The following is a 25,739-nucleotide window of genomic DNA, read 5'->3' as shown; positions in this document are numbered from 1 at the left end:
ATGAAGAAAAATGATGTTGATTATTGCATCATTTCAGTCGTATAGGCTACAATAGAGCTTGGTTCCTGCAGCCCGAGTTCATGGCGATGGGCACGTGTCTGTCCCCAGCACCCAAACAAACTGTAAAATGGTATCCAGAGTGTTCTCTCTCCTCTTTCATAGGCACCAGATTATTTTCTTCGCTGCCTATCAGTGTTCTAAAACCCAGGAGAGGCTATGTCTGCTTACCCAGCATCACACACATCCATAGGAAAGTGGGAATAAGGAATACCATTGTCACACTGGTGCACAATGAACAAATAAAATAAAGTATTGCTGAAATGAGACCGCTGTGTAATATCTCCGTAAGAGATGTGAGGGGAAGTTCAGCATCAGTGAAGAGAAAGTAAACACTATTTTCCAGCTTCAAAGACAGTGTAACTAATGTTGCAGGGATATTAATTACATGGAAAAAAATTTAAATGCTAAAATTGCACTTGACAGAATCCCTTTAAACTAATATAGTGCTTGAGTCTACTAATGGTTTCTGGCTCCAATAAGTTTCCACAATTTTCTCTTTATTTAAGTCTTAAAATCTCCAAATTAAATGCAATTGGAAAATCAGTTATCTTGTTTTGCTTTATGTCCTTGCTAGCTCAGCATCATTATATGATCTTGTTTTCTGGTCTCGAAGTTTTCCCTCTTTGTCATTGCCGCAAAGTTTTGTTAGAGCAGAGCTGAAAAAATTATCCACGCATTAAAGTGTTTTTTAATTTCACTTCTGTTTGTAGGACTGACCTCCCGTGCACTTGCAGTATTTATGAACTACAACAAAATCATTTCTGGGGTCAGCCCTCAGATGTAGGGGGGACAATGTCTTGCAGCTGCACCACCTGGTGCTGTTGAACCTCAACTGTTTGTAGAGGTACAGCCGAAAGATGGGATCAAGGTTGGTGTCCTGGGCTGTCCCTGCTCTCCTGGAGCTGAATAGGATTTGGGTGTGGACGAAGACACTGTAGAGATGTGGATGGGGAACTCCACTGTGTGTAGTGTCCCGCTTTGGGCTGGGATCATGAGGCCATGAAAGGAGGAAACCTGTGCTAACCCACCCGTGACCGCAGCCATGCCTTCCCCCCAGCTTGTCCAGGGCACCGGCAAGGTGAACTCGCATCCTATCGTATCCTTTTTTTACCCAGTATTAGCTGAATATTGTTTAATTTATGTAATCACTTTTAATGCTGAAACTTGACATCGCTGGGAGAATGAAGTCACCTTGGGATGGGGACCACGAGGAAAATAGTGTTCTGCTGAAGCCTGTCTCAGGCTGAGGCTGTTTTGTGCCTGGTCCATCTGCACACTCCTTTGTCTCATGCTGATGTTTCCTTTTGGTTTATATATTAACTGTATGTGTATAGTTACTAGTGTTTAATAAGTGATGGAAGGCAGTATCTCAGTGGAGGATTGCCATTCTGACCCTCAGTTAATCCCTTGTTAGCTCAGAATAATGGTGATATAAACTGCCGTGGCTTTTTTATACTTCTACATGGGTCACAGTTTTGAACCCATGTCATGGTATGAATTGAGAGGCTAATCCAAGATAAGCACTTATATATATATATATATATATATATATATATATATATATATATGCATGTATGGAAAAAATCTGTCTACTTATGTTACCAGATATAATCAACAGGTACAGGAAAAGCACAAGACCATTTGGCTATTGTAAAATAGAGCTCTGGATACAAATATTAGTCTGAAACCTGCAAAGGTTTTCAGACCGTCTCCTAGCGTTTGCTCAGCAGGTGTCAACATTTGCTATTGCAAAATTTTGCTCTTGCATTGCAGTCTGAGAATAAACAGTTTTGCTTAGCTCTGGTAGCAGTCCTTAGCCCCGCTAGCAGTCTTTAGCCCCAAAAGGTTATGTTCAAACAGATGCACTAAAGAAAAGCCACATTTAATTGGGATTCTTTTCTCCTGGGAGCTCTCTCCCTCAGCATGGGAGGGGAAATCTCTCTGCCTTTGCAGAGAAATGTTTTTGCTCCAGCATTCAGCAGTGCAGATTGCACCCAGTCAGGCTGCAGGAGACTTCAGAGGGGCTTCCTGGGGTGGCCCTGGCTGGGGAAGATGTTCGAGAGATGCTGAAAAGGAGATATACACAGTATAATTATGGCAGTTTCCTTCCTTCGGCTCGTAGGATGGGATATAATGTTCACGTAACTGGTGCAGGAAAAGCAGAGCTGCCTCGGTGGTGATTTTCTTAACTGACCTTTTGCTTTACTGGTGATTTTGCTGATTCTTTTCCTTTTTCAAGGAGAAACAAAAACCAACAACGAACCTGTGCAACTGACTTCAAGAGACTAAAAATTTTCCTATTTTATTTCTAAGCATTTGCTAGATGAAGGGCTATATGTGCCGCTCATAAGTCATTTTGCTAATTGAGAAGGTACCACCCACGTCATCTCATCGTGTTCATTGGCAGAGAGAGGACATCCGAGAGTTGCTCCCTGGTCACAGGCAACTGCCACCACCCGTCCTCAGTGTGGAGCCACCAAGGCAACATTAAAATGCTGTTGTCGTTCTGAGCAGTATATTCTGGAAACCGAACCCTACGAACGAAGGAGCAGCTGTAATGAAGTGATATACTGTTGGTCTTGGGGCTAGTGTGGTTAAGGAGGAGCTATCGCTCTTCCTAACAAGGGAAAAACCAATTTCTTAGACTTGAACTTCGCAATAATGAAATGTGAAGCTCTGTGTCGGTATCACTTCTGTAGCTAAAGGCCATTTGCTGCTGATGGATCAAAATGTCCTCACTCTCCAAAGAAATTCACAGAAAGGCCAAGAGTAGTTTTGTAGTTTTAGAGGCTGTGGAACGTCTCTGAGTTCCTCATAACTAGCTGCAATACCTCAAGCCATAAACCCCCTCTATTTTTTTTTTCTTTTCAGAAAAAGCAGAAAGAATCTTAACACCGAAAGTAGAATAGTAGAAACAAAAAAAAAAAGTAGAGTTGAATTCAACTCTATGTTTGCAGGAGCAACTTTGTGAAATATGTAGTCTTGTGTGTAACTTGGGAAACATCATGTATAAAGCATTAAAAAAGGATTTTGCAGAGATTCCTGTGCAAAACATGGATTAAAATAAGAGTATCGCCATTTCTGAATACTCTTTTTTACATCAGGCTCAACAGCACTTAAGTATATATTTTGTGTATACATTCTAATATGTCTGGTAAGGAGGATATAGAAGAATAATTAGAGATAAACCACTTTTCAATTAACCGCTACCTGCTGCTACCCACTGGTGGACATAAATTACTGGCAGATAATTTTATTCTTGTATTACTTGAGAACCTTTGGACATCGCGTGCTTGACCTAAATTTTTAATAATGTTATGAAGCCCTAGTTAAATATAAAAATGATTTTGGACTGCAGTTCTTTATTGAAGTTCCTTGGGCTGTGTTTTACTTGTATTCAGCTCAGCGTGTGAATGTTTTTGTGTTCTTTCACTTCAGCTATAGAAACTTGCTTTCTAAACCTTAGCACGGACTGACCGACATAACCTGTAAGAATGGAGAATGGGATGAAATAGAGAAAAGACTGTTGAGATCTGTTCAAATGAAATCATGACCAAGTTTTTGACAAACTTATTCATGGATCTGTGACTGAATACAGTCCAAGTCTTTGCTTCTGATGCATCCTTTCTTGAGCTCTTAATGATCCTAAAATGCAGGATATACAGTGCTTCCATTTGAAATCATTATGGTTTCTCTTAAACTGAAATCTAAACTAAATAATACAAATGAAGAGAGAAGTACATTTTTGCTTTTAAACATTAGCAAGTTTTTTACTCTGTAAAATGTCCAATCAACAAATTCAATATAATATTCAATAGTTAAAACTCATTAGCAGGACCGTGTACTTCAGTGTAAAATTAATTCTTTCTATACTAAGAGTGAAGCTTGTACCTCATTCCTACTGAAAGGAAAAAACCAATATATTCATACATAGCAAAACTCCACCAATGATAAGAATGAGACTTCTTTTATATGGAAATTAATGTATTGGGTCAACCAGATACTTACAAAAACAAATGCTTATAGCAACTGCCGTTAGTAAGTACTTAGCCAGCCAGTGGTGCGGATCACACTGTGGAATAGGAGATAACTGCTCTAAGTGCCGTGGTTAGACATGGATGTAACGTGTAGTCAGCATAATTTTGACTTATTTTAAACTCCTGTTTTCTGCTAGCATCCTGTTCTACACTTTTCTCTCTATGTTATATGCCTAGGCAGAAAATGATGATTCATATATCCAGTAAGTTCTCATTTTGATCCCATTTCCTCTTTTTGGGTGTTGAACAGAATTTATTTTGGTATGAGATACGCTTTAGACAAGTCATTACAGTATTACATGGCTTTAACATGATACCATCCTCAAAGAACTAATCAAAAGTACTCCACTTTTGCTAATCCTAAATTGTGGAGAGTCCCCATCACTGGAGGTTTTTAAGATGTGGTTGGACACGGTGCTAGAAAATCTTACCTGGGCTGTTTCCTGGGAAAGGCTGGACCAGATGATCTTTTGAGGTCCCTTCTGACCTGGGCTCGTCTATGATTCTAAATGTTCGGACACATAGTAAAATCCCTCTTGTATCATCAGAGTTATTTAAAAATCATGAGAATTAGTTTTTAATTATTGGGCATTAAAACATCTTCCAGTTTTTAGCCTTTAGGGTTTGGATTTTCATTCTTTCCCCCATCACCCTGCTGGTTAGACTTTGTTTAAATACAAACTCAGTCTCTTCCTCTATGACACGACTCCCCCAGAAGACGTTTGATCAAAACATCATGTTGTTAATTAGGAGAACAATGGAGAGCCAGTATTATTATGGGTACATCTGACCCATTGAGTCTAACGGGTGCCAACAAAGGCCACTTCAAAGCGGGAACAGTGGTTGCAGATGGCAGGCAGCACCATGGGATCAGCCTGTGAACATGTTGGTGTTTGCAGATTGCCTCTAAATATACCGCAAAAAAAGAAAAAAAAAAAAAAAAAAGGTACTTTCACGGAAACAAAACCCAGCTCCCCAGCTCCTCCAGTTTTCAGATGAAAAGAACTAAGTCCTGGAAGAGTAAAATATGTTCCTCTCTTTGCAGTCGAAATAGCAGGTCCCTGGGGAGTGGCTTGATGGAGGTGGTGTTGTCCAGGAGCAGGTGGGATGGAGTTCAAGCACATTGGTGAATGTTTCCACAGGGTAACAGATCAGGGTTTGTCCAACTGTGTCTAAATATCATGTCATTCTGAGCCATATGGAAATGCTCAAGGGGAAAAAATATGATCTGGTCTTTGTCATAAATGCAGTTAAGCTTTCTTCTCAACTGTACCTTGATATTGATTATCTCAATACAAAGGCACTAATAGGGAAATATAAAGTACTGTCTGAAGAAAAGAAAACCTACAAATGGATTTTCAGGGGTTACCTTTGATCTAACATTTTCAACTTTAATTCATTATTAAAAAGAATTTAGCTGATCTGTACAATTTGATGAAAAAAAATCAATACCACTTTTGAGTAACAGAAGTAAAAAATATTATTCTTAAGCTAGTACACTTTAACTTAAAACATCCACAAATTTCTCTAATATTTCTTTAAAACTGCTTTCAGGCTGAGAACCTGTTCTATGGCTGAGCTGGAGAAAAATTTAATGGCTGAGTTATAACCCCCTCTCCCTAGAAGCAGGAAGCCCATAAAGGGTGGGATTGCCATAGGCAAAGAAGGAAATGATTGCAAGGCACAGATTAGAGGAATTCATCAGAGCCAAGGTCAAGAGAAGGAAGAACCTTAGAAATGTTCTGGAAGTGATTATAAATCCACCCATGAAGACATCATTATCCAACGGGCTGATATCATACAGTGACACAAGTGTCTGTTTGTATTTTCTTTTTCCCCCATGCATAGATTTCTAAAGTCCAGTCCCAATTAGGATACGCATCCATGGAATTTGATGGTGAGTTGAAAACAAGAACGCTGCACAATATTTTAATAAGAAACTCTAGGTGTGCTTTGTGAATTTTGAATTCAGATTCACTTTAGATCGTAGCAGGCACCCAAAAGCCTTCCTGCCTGTTGCAAGTTTAGATAAATCTCTTGTAATTATTAATTAAGCTTGCAATCTTACGATAAACACCTCTCTCAGAAAAAAGAGGTGGCCCTTCTATTTCAGTCCACAGTAATGTTCTGTCATGATATTTCTTTGGCTCATTGTCTTCTGAGCTCAGCCAGAAGCTCGAAGTGCAAAGGTGCATGAAAAATAAAAATAACCACTTTATCAGACATTTCTGAACCTTAAAGGAAGGGTTTGGGCCAGGGTAAGCTTGAGGGATGAACATTTAGGAGTTCTTATTTTCCTGTACAAGTTGTCCACCTAAATTTTATGATGGTGAAAAGTGTCTGATTAAATTGCCCATTTTTCTGTTTGCACTTTGATAAATCACTTTTATGCAGATAGTAAAAAACACAGAAAACTTGGCAGTTTCCAGACTGGTCCATTATTCATGTTCTGCTTCTCTCTGTACTGAAAGCAGACTTAACCGCAGGAGTTGTTCCCTTTTTTTGCAGTGGGATAAGCGCTGGCCTGAAGCACAGGCAGGTGGTTGGGGACAGGGCTGGCTGGGAGCAGAGGCCCTGGCAGGATCGTGTCCTTGGGAAGCACCTTCCAAAATCTGCACAAACTTGTATTTTCAGCCCTAAAAAGAAAGGATCCCCAAGTGACAGCGCTCAGAGAAGGAAAAACTTGAAGTGATGTAGAGCTGGAGCAAACATTTCGACTTGTGCCTCTTCTTTTTTCTAAAGTTTTAAGATTTCTTAACCGACTTTTTTTTTTCTTTTTTTTTTTTCTTTTTTTCTTTTTTTTTGCTGCGTAAGGTAAAACAGGCCCCAGGCAACTTTAACTTGCATGACCAGCATTCACCGACCTTGGCAGAAGCACAAAGGTCGCATTTAACTTCTCACACAGGCGAACTATTGAACAAGGTCTTCTATGTACAAGGAATAACAAGGATTTTCTTTACCGGCTATTGTGCAGGTTTCTTCTTTTCATCCATTTTTTACTTCAGACAATACACTGATTTTCCGTGAAACGGGTTCCTTTCACAAGACTGAATATAGCTGCTCAGTCCTGTCCTCCCTTAATGCTTTAGTGGGAAGAGCAGCTGAGAGTTTGGAGTTTAAGTGTGAATTGTAGTTTAAAAAATAAAAAAATACTTAAAAAGCCGAAGACAATGGGAAAATGTATTCATAATCTTGTTTGACATCCTGATCTCAAAGAATGATGCTTACTGCGTTGCTCCTGAGATCCAACAATGTTTATTTTCCTCTATTAGAATACTAATTCATGTGAAAATCTAACACTAATGAACAGAAAGGTCAAATATAAGGGTGAATTTGACTGTTCAGGTAGAGTAAAATATTAATAGAATTTTTTTATATGTCAACGTAATACACACATCTCAACCGGAGCTGAAGGTTGGCTGGGCGGAAGGACGATGGCATTGGGATCTGTCACCTCATCCATGCCACTCGCCAAGGACACGGCAACACGGCTGCAATTTCTGACCCTTCTGGCAGGGGGGATTAAAACAGAGCAGGAACTCACCACGGGTTGTGGTTACAATGGTGTTTTGAGCATTGTCCTGTGAGCAAAACTCTGAGCAGAACCATGTGAATTTGCAGATGCACAGAGGGAGAATAGCTGGATGAAGGGGAACTGATCTACCCTGTAAATGGAAATGTTGCGGGGGAAGGACTATACGGTTTTGCTGTGTAGAGGAGAAAAGAAATCTTGATTTCCTGCAATAAAGCGCTGCATTTATGTGCTGCTGAAAATTTGTGCTGTTGTATCCTCAGCCTCGGCCAGCATGCCTGATCTCCACTGTGGGACATGGTCCTTTTTGGGGTGTTCTTTCGGGTGACTTGAAACGGCTGGAGGTTTGTTAGTCCTGAGAATATTACAACTCTGCAGGAACACTTATAATTTAGTATGCTTTTATTTTCAAGTAGAGAGAGAATGTTATCCGCTGCTTGCTTTATTTACAATGAAAGCTGTGTGGTTATGAACTAGAGTTTATTACTGTCAATAAGCTTGTGGAAGGCTAGAAGGAAGAGTTATTACCTTTTTAATCAGCAATTTCTTTATGCAAAACCAACGCTTGAATGGACCGGTAACTAGATGCTGAGCCACAGCTCTGTGCTAAAGTGGCTGAGATATTTTTATTTATGTCTTTATTCATTTTTTTACATCATTTGAACCTCCACGAGGCTTTATGCTGAAGATCACTGCACACAAACCATGTTGGGTGGCACCTGCTTCCCGAGCGGTGATAAGCAATCAGTTCTGTGACAGCATATTAAAAGGCAACCGTATCGACAATGCTCTTTATTGCCTAATCAAAATATTCCGGAGTTTTTACATTTTGCAAGGCTGACTTCCTCGAGCTGCACATGCTGCTGCTTTGTCTTGCTTTTCTGCCTTATTGAAGTCCATTAAAAGACAAACAAATCGTGCAGTCGTTAAGCACCGCGCTGACAACACCTGTCAATCTGTCACTCCGAGTCAGAGGCAGGTACCGTGGAGCTTCATTTTGGCAGAATTAGGAGGAAAATAGAAGGAAACGTATCTGGGGCACCTGTTGTCAGCAAAGGAGTGATGGGATTATTATTACCGAAAATGAACTCAATGTGCTGCTCAAAGGCAGCCAGTAACAAGTACTGTTGTACTTAATCAATGCTGTTGAGCGTGTTCGTGGATTTTCAAATATTTTCCTGATTTTTCATCAGGAGGGGGCATCTGCATCAGAAACAGTTATGCACACCCTGGAAACGCAAACCCAAGCACATAAACAAATGCACTGGAAATGCTCATCCTTCAGTGATTAATTGCCATTAACCTCACTCGTGTTTGTGACCTTGCAAAGTGACTAACAAGTACTACTTCAATCCCCAGAGATTTGATTTGCTTGAGAAGGACTATCAAAAGGATTAAGGATTAATTGCAAGACTCTTTTTTTCTGAGAGGGAAAGGTTTATTATCGTATCAGGTGTCTACACACAGAGAAAACATCTTTTCTACTGAGGTAAAAGACTAAAGGGTTTGAAAGCAAACACAGCAGATACTTTTGCTTGAAAAATGTGCGGTAGCTCCAAGTCTCTGGTTGTGTTTGGTCTTTTAACAGCCGTTATTCCAGCAATTATTACTTAGTGACTTGCATGTTCAACGAAGCCCGTGCAAAAACAATTTGCGGTTTTGTCTTTATTTCTACTTTAACTCTTTCGTTGGTTTCAGTCTAATTTAGGCTATAGAGAAAGAAAATGGAAGAGATCTCCGGTAATTCTGTATTGCCTTATCTCGGCTGAATGAAATGCTGTTGCCCAGATCTGCCACTCCTGGAAGCCGCTGAGGAAGGTCACCTCAATGGGGATTTTTACGGAAATTTGACGGTTCCAGGTTGTTCCGACCTTACTGATGGGAAAACAGGGCAATACTTGATAGTTTATGAAGTTTGTCAGTTATTGGTAAATAAAATTAGGGATATATATTCTTTACACACATTTAAAAAAAGGAGAGAAAACAGTATGTAGGGTAGGGAGAACCAGCAAAGAAATTGTGTCTGAGTAGGACACAACCCACGTGGCTTATTTTTGTACATGTGGATTTCAAATTCAATTTAATTATTTTATTTCTGCTATTGATTTGTTAAAGACCTATTACTACTAGTCCTGCCATGTAGCTTTTAAGAACTGTAGCATACCTATTATGCATTATGTTTTCAATTAGAAGTGAAGAAATCAGGACAGAGTTGGCTGCTATTTTGAAGTCTGAAATGTTCTTAACTTGACCCACCCTCACTGATGTCGAAGGTAAACTGAGAGTTGATTTCACATCATGCTCCCACACCAGCTGAATGCCCAGGAACTGGTTCACATCCTGACTCCTGGATACTGCACGTGGACCAGGACTTGCAAGACTTTCTTATTTAATCGCATCCATTCCCATGGCAGTGCACAAACCACTGTACACTGTTCCACTTGTTGCATCCAGACAATGGGATCTCCTTTTTTTTTTTTTTTTTCCCAGACTTTCATGTCATTCTAGTTTCTCTCCTATTCAGTCTGAATTAGCTTTGTTTAATTTATTTTTCATCTTCCATCCTGTGCCACTGCTGGACCCAGCGCTAGGGTGAACCTCTTATCCCTGTATTGGGAATTTGTGTAGATCTACGTGGCTCTCATGCTCCTTCCATGCCCCATGTGAGCCCGGGGAGGGTCACAGCATCAGTATTTAACAGCTTGGCTAATAAATGTAAGCTGAGTTCATGAGATGTGGAAAAATAACAGTAAAAGCTCTTCTCTTTTAATAAGCAACTGCCAGGCTGATTGCCATCACCCATTTCCCAGCTCCCTCGTCTTCACGAGGCATCGCACTCTCTTCTAGGGTGAAATGTCAGTTTTATGGGGACGTTGTCGCTGACCTGAAGTTGGATGCAACTCCAAGTGCTGTTTCTTTACAAGAAAGCTACCTTTGTGTCCAAAAGCAAACATCGACGCTGCACGGCTCTTTCAGCGGAGTTTCGCCTGTTGATCTTGGAGGCAGAATATCTGATCTGCAGAGGGAATAAAGGCTGGCCGGGGTCACAAATGACAAGTCATGTCTGGGAGCTTGGGAGACCTGCAGAGACATGTGCCTGATGCAAAACCCATGCAAGTCAGAGGAAGCCTTTCCATTTATTTCAGTGGGTCTTGGCCCAAACCTCGTGTGATATGCTGAGACACAGCACCGTGCTTGGTAAAAGCACCATATTGCCTGTAAGTGTAGGCTGCCGTCTATAAAAAAGTGAAGCTGTAGAAGCAAAAGCACAAACGGCTGCACAAGGGATGGGACTGCAGGTGACAATTTTTTTCCCCTTTAAGAAATGGTCCCACCCCAAAATATAAAACTGGCAGTGTTTTTCAGACTTCATGACTTTACAATACCATACACAGTGAATAGTTTTTCCATAGTTTTTTCTTTTGTGTTAATTTTCTTTTATTTTTCCATAAATTCACAACTTTAAGAGATTTATTAATAAGTTTTAGAGTAAAAATCGATCATGAACATCTTCTGATCTCTTATTACGCATGAGATCGGCATAAGAACATCATGCAGTGATCTCTGTCCTGACACCAGTCTCTGTTCGCTCCCTGTCCTTCTTCTGCAGACGGATTTGATGCAAATCTTTATTTATTGGGAGAAGAAAGATCTTTCCAATAGTTCATTAAATAATGCACTGTAAACAAGCAAGCAGAGAGCTCGCCTGATAAATGAGGGTATATATACCTGCATGTTACTGCACTTCTGCCAAAACCAGGGGGTTTAGTGTGCTTGCTCAGAGCATTAGATTTGCTGTTCTCTCATACGGTAGTGACGACTTTTATCAGAAATTTGAGGGGAGAAGGGAATTCTGATTTGGGGTTGTCATTCTCATGGCCGTGGTGCTGGCTGAGCCCTGGAGGCAGCGGGTCCCCACAGATGATGGACACGGGTGCCATGAATGCAGGAGGACTCCTCCCTTGCACAGTAAGCCAGAGAGGAAAGGTTTTGTGCTGTGCATTGATTTCTTAAAAATATAGTAATAAAATTCACAGTAATATTGCATGCGGGGGAGGCAGGACGATGGGCTAAGTCGCTTCTGTTTATGTAGAGCACAAAGGGATTTTGCCACTCAATATAAAGATAGAAGAACGGACAGCAGAAAATGCATATGTTTATTAGTGCTGTGAGAACAAAGGTGTGGTGTCCACACTGAAGGAAATGAAATATTGTTCTGGGGTAGTCATAGGCTAGCGTTTTGACAAAATCAACAATGAGAAATATAATTTGGGTTGACTTACGTATTTGCTTTAGTCCTCACTGAAAAAAATGAACTCTGATTTAGCTTTCTATCTCTTTTCCTTTTAAAATGTGGCTAAATTATTAAATAGTGAAACTTTTCTAATATACCATCATGACCATCTCAAGATGGAACACTTTAGCTTATCGGAGTTTTTAATTTACTTCAGTTGTGCCTTTCCAGGTAATCTGACTTTAATTCCTGAGCAGTTCGTTGTTATAAACCCAGAATTTTTCTACAAACCTAGAATTTCCAACTGATTCCCCCCTGCAAAATAAAGATTTCTCCCAACTCTGATTACACTGAGAAACAGCCTCTTGGGTGGTGGGGGGAATAATAAGGATGGTGACCATCATGGCCATACCTGAATCCAACAGGAAGGGTTGGGATGGCAGAGGGATTTACAGTGGTCGTGCAAGGTAAGCACCAAGAATTTGTTATGTACACAGCCCACGTTTATAAAACACGCAGCTGTATTTATTATTAAATGGTTTTGCTGGCATTTCAATATTCAATTAATTCAGTAATAATAGACCCCAAACTCTCTCCAAGCATTTTCAGGGGATGCAGGAGCTGGTGTTTGGATGAATATGGGAGGGGAAAAGCCGCCCTGAAATGCAGCGTGTGAACACGAGGTGGCACCTGGATCCCATGGACGGAGCAGCGGCCCAGCCTGGGGACACTTTCTGCACAATCAGAGCACTTTATTTATAGATTTTTGTTGAAAAGCAGGAGAAACTACATGAAGATAGGTCATGTTTTTGATGTAATGTGTCGACAGTGTTTGCTTTTTAATGCATACTCTTCCGCTCAAGGTTGGGCTGCTGTTTGGCATTAACTTTGTGCAGTTTCCCACGGTGAGGATGTGTCTGGTGCTCATTGGGAGCTTGGGATCGATGTCACCTGTTTTGTCCCTGGTAAGACATTCTGGATGTAATTAACTTTTTTCTCTCCTCTGGGATTTTAGCTGTAACCATTAGTGAGGCTGCCATGTGGACCTTTGGTGTGGGGTTTCCTCTCTGGTTTGATCCTAAAGGAGTTTGTTCTTTCTTCGTTTACATGCAGAGCAATATTGTGGAGTATTTGAAGCCTGTGATGGGCTTTCTGGTTGGGATCCTGCTGAGGCTGGTGGGGTGGTGGGTGTCCAGGGCCGGGATGTCTCCCTTGCCAATGTTTTTGGAGAAACATTTCTGCTTTTGAGGTTCGTGGTCTTTTTTTCAGCAGCTGTTACTTTAAGTTTTGTCACCAAGCGATTAAGCATTTTGTGGGCAACTAAACAGCTCCCTCACACTTCCATGTGTGGCTTTGCTTTCCAGAAATTGGAGATTTCTGCCATCCAACCCTGTTTTGCCCAGCGTGACGTGGTCCTGCAACCTGGCCACCCGCTCCCCACCACGGACGTCCTCTCCTGGAGGCTCCCGTCACCTCGGCACGGTCACTTTATCCCTACAGGAATTACCCCACTCCACAAACACACCTGCGTTTCAGTAGAAATATCTAACTAATTCCATAATACTGAATAATTCTAACATTCCTGCAAGCTGATGTGGTTTATTTTGCCATTAATATACATTTGTAATCTGACTTTCACTCTATCAACTCGTCCAAGTTAATATTCTTGTTTATATCACAATTCTGATCTTGTCCCTGGACTGGCGAAGGTCAGAGAAATCAGCTCCATGTGTTTATTCACGCAAGTGCTGGTGCGAAGGAGCAGGTCTCCCATTCCCCTCTTGTCTGAGTTGAAGGGCTTGTTATAATATAAAGCTGCAGAACTCGTGTGAGCTGGAAAGAAGAGGAGATGCAGCTACATAGTATTTTTTAAAATGTGAATTCAAAATCTCTCTATTTGAGAAAAACATGGCAAAAGGTATGTTATGTGCTGTGGGAAGGATGCTTGGTAAGTTAAGATGAAAAAACCCCCAATTTCCTGCAAAATCTAGGCCAAAAATGCCAAAGATTCACCTCCACCTGCTTTAAATAGATCAGGCTTTGAATAATGAAGTAATAAATTCAATCTCAAACAAAAGTTTTACTCCAAAAAAGGAGAAAAAAAGACTGCTAGCGATTTCACATTAGCATTGAGTTTTGACATGCTCATCCATTACAATAAGAACACATAAAGTTATGATAAACATAACTTTAAAAATGGAAATGCCAGCATCAAAAATTGCTGTGAAACTGTTGCTCCCTCAATGAGCTGATTGAGCTGTAAATTTGATTGTGCTGTAACTTTCCAACAATTATGAAAACATTTATGCATTTTTATTAGCACTTGTAAATCATGCAAGGTTTTTATTGTTGAGTTATAAGAGAGAGGAAAGCCTAAACATATGGTAGAGATCTTCAAAGTTCTCAACATAGGAGAAAGTAATGATTATCCTTCACTTAATTAATGTCATGTTTAACAGCGTATTATTTTTCTGCAAAGATTTAGCATGCTCTCAGGGAAGGAGACGGAGATCGCTGGTGGCTGGATAACCTTTTCTGGTCTTAGGACTAAAACTGCAGCGCAGGGTATAATGATTATTAATAATGAGGGATCGTCTCAGCACACTGCTGCCAGATCCTGTAGACAAGAAAACCATGAGGGGAAGACCCGTGGCCGGAGCAAACTGCCCTGGCCTCATGGAGCGACTGCTGGGGCAAATTAAATCCCTGATGGTAGAATCATAGAATAGTTTGGGTTGCAGGGACCTGCCCAGCTCCCCCAGTGCCCCCCTGCCATGGGCAGGGACATCTGCACCAGCTCAGGTTGCTCAGAGCCCCGTCCAGCCCGGCCTGGGACGTCTCCAGGGATGGTTCAGCCACCACCTCTCTGGCCAACCTGGGCCAGGCTCTCACCGCCCTCATTGTGGGTCAGGCTTTATTCACTCCTAAATACTTGGGCAGACCTATTATAGAACATGCCATTAATTAAAAGCGATTTTCTCTAGATTTACACCAGTTTTAAGCAAGAATTGATCTGCTGTCTAGCCTGAGCCTGTTCTGTGGCATATCCTTAAAACTGGGGGTTGCAGGCCTTTTCTTCTCTGGTTTTGTGATACTGGCTGTGCTGCGGGCGGCTTGTTTTACCCAGAGAGAGCCCTTGTCCTTCACCCACACAGCTCCGCAGACACTGGTGACTGCAAAACACGCGCTCACCCCGAGTTTGAGAAGTGCCGACACAGCCTTATCTGCCTCTTAATATTCAAAAGCCCATCTTGTCCTGCAAAGGGGAAGGCAGCAGCTGTCCCTGTTGCATCTGCAGCTCCTTCCCCGCTCCCTGCGGATGCTCTGCCCGCGGTCGGGCTCCCCCGTTGCTCTCGGGTGTAGCTCCACGTGGTGCACGCTGCGCAGGTGGCTGCGCATTTTGCTTCTCGGATCTGGAGTTTTCGAGCAGCGTATCTGACTCGTCCAGCTTTTCTTCCTCTTCAGTTGCTGCTTTGCAGGCTGGAAGGCGTTGCCGAACATTCAGCTGTTTCGCAGCAAATGGCTGTGTCGGCCGACAGCGTTTCAGTTCAGATCCTATTAACCAGGTGATGTGGACCACGATGTGACTCTTCTGCCCTCATGCTGCTAGGCAGTGGTTTGATGGTTCATTTATTTAAAAAAAAAAAGCAAAAAACCAAACAACCAATGTACATGCAGTTTCTTTCTCTTTGCAGGTGATACAGGAGGATCCTGGGAGCGCACTCACCCAGCCTGAGCCAAGCTGGTCCCACCATGGCCAGAGGGTCCCCACATTTATTCCCGTGAGCACGGGACGAAGCCCTAGGACCTGCAGTCGTTCAAGGCACCGGGGAAGGTTTGCAAGGAAAATCACGTTAGTTTTCTCTGGAAGCACAGTACAGGTGCTTACAGCCTGTATCCCCCTTTTTTAAGCTTGTTAAAAAGTTGCTGGAATTCACTAGTGAAACAGAGCTGGTCGGGAATGTGATGCTCAAGGTAACTGTTGGTACTTACTGCTTCAGCTGCATCGTGCTGTGATGAAGGCTCCTGCTCACTGATGTACTCCCCTGCTTTCCTTTCCCAAGTTTGAGCTCATTCTTTTCCTCAGTTTAGATTTTTTCCCCACTGTTCTATTTTTCCTTACTTTTCTATTTTCAGCTTAGAACTGGACTAACATGGAAATTTTGTTGCTAGTTGAAGCCAGCTTTGGTGTATCTGATGGAAGATAAATAGGGTCAGTGAGGCCCTGAGGAAGGAGCTTGTTGTCTGACCTGGCTATCTAGTACTACAGACCACCACGGGCCCGTTATTTTCTTACGAGCCACTGAATAAAGCCACCAAGCTGGTTTTCAGCTCCACTATCAGGCACTCATGTCAACCAGTGCAATCCCTGCTGGGATGACTCATATGCCTGTGGATGGAGGTGGAAATTTTGGGGGTGCCCGTGCTGTGACAGGATCATTTCCAATGACGCAGTGAGCATCATCCTGATGCAGGAACAATCCCAGCAGCATCCAAAGATCTCGGCCGTGATCTGCTCGACCCTTGTTCCCTGGGGAATTGTGTTCACCAAGGTATGAGCCTTTGCACTTGAGGAGCTCTGAAGCTACTTCATTTTTAGTGGTGTCTTACGGATGTTATGAAAACCTAAAAATGTCTTAAAACTGGTGGATATGGGCTTTGTTGTGTGTGAGAGGAGACAACCAGATCCTCACTAGAAGCATAAGCTACTATGGAGAGAATAAAATCGAAGTCCAAGCAAAGACTGCAAAGGAAAGCTGAAAATATTTTAATCACTGTCACAGATTTCTCATTTTTAATAGAGAGGAGAAGATGAAAGCATTTAAGAAAAATGACTATTAGTAGTGAGTGACCTCAGCTTTCTGATGGTTGGCACTGAAGGAAGGAGGGGTGAGGTGAGGGAAGCAGGAACTTTGGACAGTTTGGCCAAGTTTGGGGCTCCTGCTCCAAAGGTCATGATGACTCTTGAGTCCATAGGGTGCTGGTCTGGCTTTTGGTAGACATCGGTCTCTCAATCAAGCAGAATGATGAGGTAATCAAATGAAAAGAGAAAAAGAAAAAATTAAATATTTATCATGCATGAAGCCACTTTCAACCTGTCAAGAGAAATAATTGCAAAATGATGCAGTAACACCCGACTCGCTGAGATCTGTGTCAGCTCTAGCTGGGAAGTAAATAATACACTGAATTTAATGGTCGAAGTTACTTGGATTCAAATGTTATTTTAATGAAATAACTCAGCTGTCAGAAGTGCCAAAACATGCCATTATTGTACAATCATACTCGAGAGAGGGCTGCACATACTTCACCCACACAACTAATCTGTTTCCACATCCCAAGCAACCTGGAGCGATTGTCTATCAGAGAGAAGGCAGGTCTGATCTCCCCATTGATGAAGCAGGATTACCGTTGAGTGGCTTGAAAATCGATACCTCAATAGGAAAAAAGAAACTTTCCCCCCTAAATTTACTGACTACTTTTTAATTTCGCTTTTGCACTGTTGGAGATATTCAGTCCCCAAGTCTGAAAACTCCTGATGGATGGACACCTTTGAAAACGTTAATCTGCTTACAGGTAAGTAAAGGTGGAGTTTATTTTCAAGCAAAGAGATTAAGGGCTGTCATGTAAAGTTGCCAGTGGGAAATTTTACTATCAGTAATGCCAAGTTAATATTGTTTTTGTCAGTGTTTGAAAAAGAAGTAAGAACATTCCAGAAATGAAGAAATGAAAATATTAACAGCTCGGACTCTCCGACAGGTTAGATTTTACACTTCCTTACATGAATCTGTGTATATCATTTTCAGTCTCCCAGGACAAGATCCCCAGATGGCATCAGTGAGCACACCTCTGTAAGAATCAATGTAGGTTTTGTTCAGCGGACTTTCTGACGGAATCAAAATTTTGGGGTCCACAGATACATTGATACGGCCTTTTCCCCATAACTTTTGCAGAGAATGGTGAGGCAAAACCAGCTACTCTCTGTGCTAACTAGTACAGCTAAATCCAGTCCTCTGTCGCCTTTGGGAAAAACCTATTTGCCAAAGAAAATGTCATTGTAAACCTGCTTTATTCTAAAATATTGCATTAGCCTGCCTATCTGTTCATCATTGTAGTCATCGGCTCATCTATATTTCTCATTCCAGAGTCAGTTTAGAGCCAAATAATGGGAATTACTCATTAATTTCCTCCACTTGTCATGTGCACAGCTCCAGGAGAAGTCCATATCCTCTGCATCAAACCATACCTAAAGCATAAAGAATCTGGTTTTCTTTGAAAGCAGAAATAATGATGGGCAAGCAGAGAAAGGGCAGGCAGTGGAAAAAAAAACCAACCAAACCTCAACAGTGTGACTCTGTGAGCAGAGAAGTGACGACCCCATGCTGGACGGGTGGTGCGGAATTGGTGTTTGTGCTGGAGCAGAAGGCCACGGCGGGTTGGTTATCTCTGGTGGTGGTGTTCAAAGGGTAACACCTTTGGAAATTTGGAAAAGAAATTGTCTGGTGCAAAATTCCCCACAGATTTGCAAGTCTTGTATGAATGGTAAAAGTCTGGGGGGATAAGTGGAGACACTGTGAAAAGGTGCGGCTGCAAATAAGTTGGAAAGTTTTTTGTGATCGTAAACCAATTCTCTTTGACTAATGAGCATTATTAAATGAAAGCAAATTGCTTACACACAATGAATGTGGCTTTCCTGAGCTGGCAAAGGGTACCTGTGTTTCAGGGAATGGCATTAGCATCCGTTGCATAGAGCAGATCATAGAGTAGTTTGGGTTGGAAGGGACCTTCAAAGGTCATCTAGTCCAACATGAGAGGATGTTTTGGGATGTGTGACGGCAGGAGCCTTGGAGATGTTTGCAGCATTGTTTACCTCTGCAAGGGAGAGAAGCCAGAATTGGGAGGGAGAAAAACACACAGTTGCAGCTGGATTGAATTGTTATCGAACAACTGAGTCATTACCTGTAATGGAATCATAGCTTAGAGGTCACAGAAATGTGTGTGATCCAGGTGCGGGTAAAGGCAGGTGAGCAATGGAACAGCTGCCTGGCTGTGAACAGACACCAGTGGGGAGATCATATGGACCAAACGCGGGGAGGTCCTTCCATTTTTAACCTTCACCCCTGGATAGGTCCTGCTGTGGAGTCTCCATCCGTGGACATATTCAAAAGTCACCTGGACGTGGTCCTGGGCAGCCTGGTCTGGGCGGTCTGTGTGAGTAGGGGGTGGGCAAGGGGACATCCAAGGCTCCCTTTGAGCCTCAGCCCTTCGGTGAGGCTGGGAAAAGGCGCTGCCTTCAGGAATTCACATTTCAGACTTGTCTGCTTCTACATGCCAAAACGTCATACTTTAAATGCAGCCTTCGGTATCTTCCTTTTTTTGGCTTCAAATTCTTCAGGTCACTCTGTGTGAATTATTAAAATGTGTGCTAAAATGTGCAAAGCTCTGGCTAATTATGATGTACTGATTAATTTCAGTAGACAAGTGTGGCGGTTCTGATGAATGTTAATATTTTTTTAGGCTGGGAGCTGCTGGCAAGAGGAACAAGCTTTCTGCATGGGTAGAGAGTGTGGCAGAGCACTATGGGGTTGATCAACACCTCCTTGACTTTGCCTGGTGATGGTTTCAAGCCTTGTTTGCGGCATCGACTTTCCCCTTACAAAATGTAAACTTGCGAGCAACTACAAACAAGATATGAATGTTTCTTATTAATTAGAATCACCCTAAAATCACTGCCCAAAGTAAGGAGGAATGATTCATTGTCATGTTTCTATTTGACATCACCCAATGTAAAGCGTTAGGAATAACATGCTACTTATTGGAAGTTAAACAATGAGATTTACAATTAAACGACTTTCTGGGAGAACAACGGATTTATATGGTAATATGGAACTTACCACAGATGCGGCAGACTCACAAATTCACATACGTGGGTTGTTCTGCTTGCTATAAGCTCAGTCCACAGCTTCAGTGAACGTAATAAGTAATAGGAGAAGAAAATTTCGTCCTCCCCTTTGGTCATGTTTTCCTCCTCGGCTGGCCAGCACTGTCAGAGCACATAAAAAGCTGTGAACATGCACATGTCAGCAGGACCATCGGGCAGAGCCGCTGCCCCGTCCGTGGCCAAGTGCCGTGCAATCTCGTGGCTTTAATCAAACGGAGGGATATTAACACGGAAAGTCTTTTTGCAAGCTGACAACTCAATTACGAGTGGAAAGGAACTATTGTATTGAACTAAATTGAGGGGACTGTGAGAAATGGTTTTAACATCAAGGTTTTTGAGACTTGTGACATGGAGGCAAAGCTTCGAGACCTGTAGTCACAGGAATGTGTCCAGGGACACTTCCCAAAAAAGTCAAATCCAACAGGAGAACTGTGTCAGGGCTTGTGCCAGTTTTGTGTTATATTCTACAATTATATAATCATTGTTGTTGGAAAAAAACCTTAATATCATCCAGTCCAAGTGCTAACCATTAATTTTGAAGTGATGTAGGTAGCGTTTTTTTAAAACTTTATTTAAGCGCTATCACACATGGGAAGAATAGAAGACGTTCCCTTCCACCACGTCTTCCAATGTGGAGGTTTCTGGGTGAGATCTCAGGGCGTGCAATACATCGTGTGTGTTCACAGGTGCCCGAGAACATGAAAGCCAAGCTCCTGTGATGTTCTCAGACATCTCCTGCTCCGCTGGGGTGATCTGGAGGCTAAAGGAGGATGGTTGATAGGCTGTGCCTCACCTCTTCAGTCTCTAAAAGATGTGATGGCACAAGTCCTCCAGCTTAGTCTATGACTAATCTTGATTCCTTGAACTCTTTTATCAAAATTATCCTGGACATTTGAATACGGTTATGTGTGTGTCAGGTAAATGCTCCTGGCATTATTTTGAGTCATATTTAAGACAGTATTCCTGTCATCTGTGTAACGCAGCAGAAAGGTGTGCAATGAAAAAGACAGAAATGGCTTCACCTGAACCTGCAGCTTCCTACTTGAATACCCTTTAATTACGCAAAACCACATGAGTGAGGCGTGGTCAGGTGGGATTACAGTTATTTTCTCAAAATGTTGGTATGTGTTGGTGTAACTGGATGGAAGTCAGTCGAATCATGCAAAAGAAGCTGGCAGTCAGCCCAGCATAGTGTTTGAAGCATCTGTTTTAATAGCTGACTGCTGTAGTCTTACGAAAGAAAGAAAGAAAGAAAAAGAACACTATGGGCTACAAAAGCATTTCTCATTAGTAATAAACCACGCACAATTATGGTTATATAGTTTTATTATATAATATCTATTTTATATATGTATAAAATTAAATTATCAGAAAACCTACAAAAATTCCAGTTCTATCAATTCATTTCCAAATTTGTCTGCAAATCTCCTTGGTAGCTAATTTTATAATTCTGAGAAGACAAAATAAAAAATGGATGAGAAGTAATATAGGCAAAGGATTGAGATTTTTTTTCTTAAGGCAGAAAGCCGAGCATGAATTTAATTAATTCTGCTCAATAACCTACCTTGACATTCATTGTAAGACCTTAGCATTCGTCTACAGTGATAAAGTATACACAACTGGGGAAAAGAAAAAAAAAAAGGTTATTAGACCTGTTTTTATAATGTACATGAAAGATACTGTGACCCACATTAGCTTTTACAACAGCAGGAGCGATGGAATATGGGGATGCAGCCTCATGGATACAATTATGTTCCAGAACATCATTACTTGTGTGTGGAAAAAATTGGTATTACTGTAATTACCACAACTAAAATTCAGTGTGTTCTGCTGTTTTTAGGCTGAGATGGAATCAGGGAATTGAAATAAATGATATGGCTTCGCATATTTGTTAGAAAGTAGCTTTCTCCGGTAAAGACTGTGCTCTATATAAGGATGTTTTACAGGCTTACAAACAGCATGTTAAATCTACAAAATGTGCTGCCATACATTATTGCAGCAAGACTTATCATAAAAGAACATTTTGGCTGAAGTTCTTATCTGTAATGAGCTTTACCCCTTTGATTTGCTGAGTTTTTCGGTCAGAGCACCTGCGGGGGGGAGAGACTTTTGGGTTGACAGACCGCACTCCCTAGATTAAAAAGCCGATGACGTGTTATTTACTACAAAAAAAGCGTATATTTTTTCTGCCTGAAAATCACAGTATGATTTTATATATAGTTTCTGCTGATTTAAAAGAACGTACAGGAGGAGACGAGACTTCACCGCACAATGTATAGAGATAAAATAGGGCTGTTCTTCACAGCCTGGATTTATTTAATTCATACAAGAAACAATAAAAATCAGCTTGAAAAACATGTGCAGGGGTTTCCTAGTAACTCTTTAACAACCAGTACAAAACCCCAGCTACCAAATGGGAGATTTTTACCCAAAAAAGCTGGAGGGCTTGTGCCATCATCTCTTTTAGAGACTAAACATGAGTTCACCCCCACCAGGTACGTAGGGTATCCCTGCCCCTCTGTTTTCCCATCAGGACGTGATTGCCAATTATCTGTAGGTTTGTCATGAAAGTAAACAATCCGTATTGCTCTTGACATTTCAATACTGGAAACACTTTTCTGGGTCAGGCACCAGTGAGGCTGGTGGATGCTCCAGCTGCCTTTCAGTCCCCAGAACTGCATGGTGCAATTATGCTTTTCTATGGAGCCAGATGGATGAAACATCAACTCCCATCCAAAAACTCCGGGACATGCCACAGAGTAAAGTAATAAATAGGAGGCAGCAGTGTTGGAGGAGATTTTCTGCATTTTACTCGCTGGAGTTTTTTTACTGTCTCCAAAGAAGTAGCAAAATGGGTCCAAGAACTTGTGGGAGAGCATGTGCAAGGGGATGACCAGAGCATGAGGCTCCGGGGTGTCTCTGGCTCTGGATTTAGGACCTTTGGGAGATGGGGAATGGCTCTGATTTTACTGGGATGCTCGCCCAGGCTTGCAGGGAGGAGGCACCCGCCTCTCACATCAGTACCCTCGGAGCGAGACAGAATACTCAGCTCCAAATTTTTTTTACCAAAAACTTGAAGTCAGGAAGGGACAGCAAGAGACTAATTTTTTAACATGCTCAATATCTAGTTTTAGTAGAAAGAATACCATTTTAATTGAATTTCATAGATAGTACCTGTCTAATTCATTTACATTACCTTAATAAATAAAACCCAAACAACCTGAGGAGCTGCTGACTCTCCAGCAATCCTTGTGATTTTTTTTCTTTCCTCTTTAAAAAGAAAAGTTTTGGATTACATGAAAAGGGTATGACTTGAGACAGAGTGACTTAAAAAAATAGAAAAAAGAAAAAAAAGCCCGGGCAAACCAGGAAATGATGTTTATTTATGTTTTTTCTTCTTCTCAGGAGGCAGGAGCAGGGTTTGGAGCATGAGGTGCTCCCATCTGTCTCTCCCTGACAGGTCAGTGCCATCGCCTGCCCACTGTGCCCATGTGCAATGGATTGGGATGGGGGAACTTGATACGTTCATCACATTAGCTGTGACTCCTGTTGAAACAGCGTCTACCCCGGTCACCCAAACTCTACACTAAAATTATGCTGGGAGTGCTAATTCTTTGAATTCGCAGGGGAGAGAATTGAATCATGTTCCCTTCTGCACCTTCAGAAGGAAATCCCACCGCCATTTGGAAAATGAGAGTGAATGATAAGCAGGTACCTTTGTTTATTTGACACTCAGATAAGGACGATAAATCACTACTTTATTTTTACTTAGAAGAACTGAAACAGAGATGACGACATCCCTCCTTTTGGAGATGATTGCCATAAAGAGAGCGAACTCTGTCTGCTTGATTAAATGCAACATTTGTATAGCTTATTCTCAGCTATGAGATGTTTTCAGATTATGATCTTATTTCTATCATTTTTTTTTCCCTTAGGATTTTACAGACTGCAGTAGCAAACACAGGGAAAGTCAAACCCAGGAACTGCAACAGTTTCCATCTCTAAATTTCTATCCTCTCCTCCTCACCAGCCTAATGCTCATTGGGATCACAGAATCCCAGGTTGGAAGAGACCACAAGGATCATCTGGTCCAACCTTTCTTGGCAAAAGGTCTAGACAAGCTGGCTCAGCTGAATCTTACAAGTGGCCAGTGTTGGGGAATCCACCACTTCCCTGGGGAGATTATCCCAATGGCTGATTGTTCTCGTTGTGAAATATTTCCCTCTTGTGTCCCATCGGAATGTCCCCAGGAGTAACTTGTACCCATTGCCCCTTGTCTTTTCCACATGACCCGTTGCAACAAGGAGTCTCCATCTTCTCCATCGCCACCCTTTACACACTGGCACATGGTGCCGAGGTCTCCCCTCAGCCTCTTTTCTCGAGGCCGAACCAGCCCAGTTCTCTGAGCTCACACGGCGGCTGCCCAGTCCTTGGGCCACCTTGGTGGCCCTTCTCCGGGCCCTCTCCAGCCTGGCCACGTCTTTTTTGTGTGGCGGGGACCGAAACTGCTGCTGCCAAAACCAAGGAGCTGGGTCAGCTCTCGGGATGCCCCCAGGGAGCTGCTGGTGGCGCCGGTCGGGATGTTCTGGGCACGGGCTGGGTGTCCGCAGGATTTGGGGGCCACGGGCCAGCGCGTACCTACTGCTGGCCCCATGGGGCTTGGGGAAAGGAGGGCGCGATGAAAGGCCTGGGTATTGTGCTGGGTTATTTCAGTCCCTATTCAGAATGCCTCTTGTTTTAGTCAGGCAAAGCTCCTGCTGGAGACAATAGGACTTTTATGGCAGCAGGGAATGCTAAATAGGGCCCTTGCTGAGTAAACTGCAGCTATCTTTTCATTCCAATACATAGCCGGATGCAACCGATATTATCAGAAGTATAAAGGACTGTTCTTTCAATTACATGCCTGATTTTTTTTTTTTTTAAAGGCTAGCTTAAATGTTAGCATTTATGTATATTTTTTGCCACAGGTAGCTCTGCCATATTGTGTGCACCAGGGGTGCTTGCAGTGCCCATCACCTCTCCCCAGGTCTGCCGAAGTCATTGCACATGGGCTGGTTGGAGCAGCCTTGCAGATATTTGCTGACAAACCTTTTCAGTATAATCCTTTATTATCTAACCACAGTCGAGAGCCTACTTCACATGAAATATTTTCTGCTACAGATGGCAAAGCCTGAGACTGAGCCAACAACAGCGTAAAAATACATTTATATCAATGCGGCAGCCCCCAGCCAGCCAGCTCACTCCATTTGTCATGTACAAGAGGTAGCCTCAATAATGTTCCGAATTTGTTAAGGGACCGCATGGACAAAACTGTTTTGTTTTAATAAAATGTTGCGATCGTACAGCACATATTAAACATGTTTGTGCGCATAGAATAGAGAAAAAATGGGCTGTGGACTGTCACTTTAGGTTATCTTTTGCTCTCTATGATCAGATGTTCTTGTCAATTCATTACTTTTTATAACCTTATTGCTGGTAAACTTTAAGGGCTTTCCTCTCTCTCTCTGAAAGAAGTCCCATGACTACAGATTAGGATTTTTTTAGCCCTCCTTCCAAGTCTGGCTGGTTTAGAAAATGTTCATTTCCTTTCCGCTACTGGTTCTTCCCAGGAAAATGGATGTGTGGATGTGTATGATGTGAGGAGGACCAAGGGCTACAGTTCTTTTCTACTGTCACCTTCTCTGTACCTACAAAACTGTCTGGTTTTTCCTCTTTGGGAGTGGGAACGGCACAGGAGGAGACGTGAGCCACCAGCCTCGCAACATCCACCTCTCCGGGTAGCCCGAAGGAACAATTATAGCTGGAAACTCAGCTTGAAAGAGGTAACCAGAGTGATGAGAAAGCAATTTTGCATAATTAGGAGAATACTAGCAAACTTTTCTTACTGACATGACATTTTACATTACCGTAATTGTTTTGATGAAAAAGGGAGGAGGA

Source organism: Caloenas nicobarica, chromosome 8 (assembly GCF_036013445.1).
Source record: "Caloenas nicobarica isolate bCalNic1 chromosome 8, bCalNic1.hap1, whole genome shotgun sequence".
NCBI lineage: Eukaryota > Metazoa > Chordata > Aves > Columbiformes > Columbidae > Caloenas > Caloenas nicobarica.
Note: the sequence above shows the minus strand (reverse complement) of the source record.